Source organism: Seriola lalandi, unplaced genomic scaffold (assembly GCF_002814215.2).
Source record: "Seriola lalandi dorsalis isolate HSWRI2012SDOR001 ecotype SW California unplaced genomic scaffold, Sedor1 jcf7180002050632, whole genome shotgun sequence".
In the NCBI taxonomy this organism is placed as follows: Eukaryota; Metazoa; Chordata; class Actinopteri; order Carangiformes; family Carangidae; genus Seriola; species Seriola lalandi.
The window spans coordinates 13542-15421 of record NW_019521185.1 but is presented as its reverse complement, the minus strand read 5'-3'; positions in this window follow the sequence as shown (position 1 = coordinate 15421).

Below are 1880 nucleotides of genomic sequence, written 5' to 3'. Positions count from 1 at the left end.
TTTTACTGTTCTTATTTTATATATGATGTATAAGCTGTAAAGATCATAAAAATGTTAATGTGTTTTTCACCTCTGCAATAAAAATGAAAATTAAATCAAATTTTATTGTTGTTTTTGTTTCGTCCTTCTGGTTTTGATGTTTATTGTTGCAGTTATTCATTTATTCGTAAGATATCATGGTATAATGGAGCATGAAAGGCACATTCTGAATAAATAAATAAATAAATCCAGTTCAATATAAATAAATAGATTCATATATAAATAATGATTACACAGACAATAACTGTATCAAGCTCTAATTTAAAAGAAAAAGTGTTGCAGTTCCTCACTGTGACCACATGGGGGCAGTGAAAACACATGATCCTAAACACCATCAGGTCAAACGCCAGCTCCACCAGATTCAAGTCCCACTGTTTCAAAATAAACTCATGAAAAGACAGGCATGATGTCACACTTTGCACTTTTGGTGAAAACTTTCAAAATAAAACAACCAGTGGACACGAAGGTGGACAAAACATTTACACTAGCTGTATTTATTACACAATTTGTGTCAGTTGAGGTCCTTGATGAGAAAAAGTCTGAGAACCACTGGAACACACAACAGTTCATGATAAACAGCTCCTCAAAATCAAAAAGAAAACTTTCCTAAAACATCCACTTTGTTGTGAAAGTCTTGTTACAAAAGATACCACCATGATATTTTCACAATAAATCATGACAACACAAGAAAGTTCTTTCAGACCTTAAAAATAAATAAATAAATAAATCTTAACTCATCATTAATAAAGTGAGAACAGGGGATTTTTGCCTTTTGTTCGTCAGTCATGACACTTTGATCCAACCTGTAGCTGAGATTTGAAGATGTGCATGAACTGTCAAAATAAAAGCTCATAAATTCTTTTTCTTTAGAAAGTCTGAATTCTGAGTTTAAAGTCAAAATTTTTAAAAAAATATATTTTTCCACATGTGGCTCTAATCGTTTTCCGTAGTCTCCAACGAACATCAGTGAAACTTGTTAATTCCTCCGTCACTTCACTCCTCTCTCTTTACTCTCCGTACATCAAATACCTCACTAGAGATTCATCGGCTGATGATGATGATGATGATGCTGATAATGATGATGAGGGGAAACTGTCACCCTCTCTCTGGTTTTCTCTGACCCTGTTTGACCCTTGTGTTGAAGGTCTCATCCCTCTTCAGACATTTTGTTTCTTTCTGTCTTTACCTCTTCTTCTTCTTCTTCTCCTCCAGCGTCAGTGTCTGTCCGTCTGATGATGCGTGCAGCCGTTACTCTGGGTCAGACAGTCGCCGTGGTCGGGTTTGAACGTCTTCGGCGGTGCGTTCAGGCGTCTCGTGAACAGGCGCAGGGCCCCTCTGCAGATCAGTGTGAACCAGTAGAGCTGCAGGGGCCAGAGCAGAGCGGCCCCCAGGTTACACTGCCACGGGGCCACGAGCGGGACGGAGTACAGCGGGATGGAGGCGTACCTGAAACATAAACGACTCACTGAGACGTTCAGATCGTTAAACTATTAACTGACACCTTCAGATCAGAAACAAGGTTAAGTTAAATAAGTTCTTCAGTAGATTCTCATCTCATTTGATCACATTTTTCCTTTAATATGAATTTTATTTTATCTTATTTAATTTTGTCTTGTCTTACCTTAACATTTATCTAAATTCAAGACATTGATTATTTATTTGAGAGCAGTAATTAATAATAAAAAAGGAATAATTTTGTTTCTCTTTGGTGTAAAGACTCAAATAATGTTAAAGCTTTAGTTTCTGTCTCGTCATGTTACAAGAGACAAGACGGTTGTTATGAGTCGTTATTGAAAGACAGACAGACAGACAGACAGACAGACAGACAGACAGACAGACAG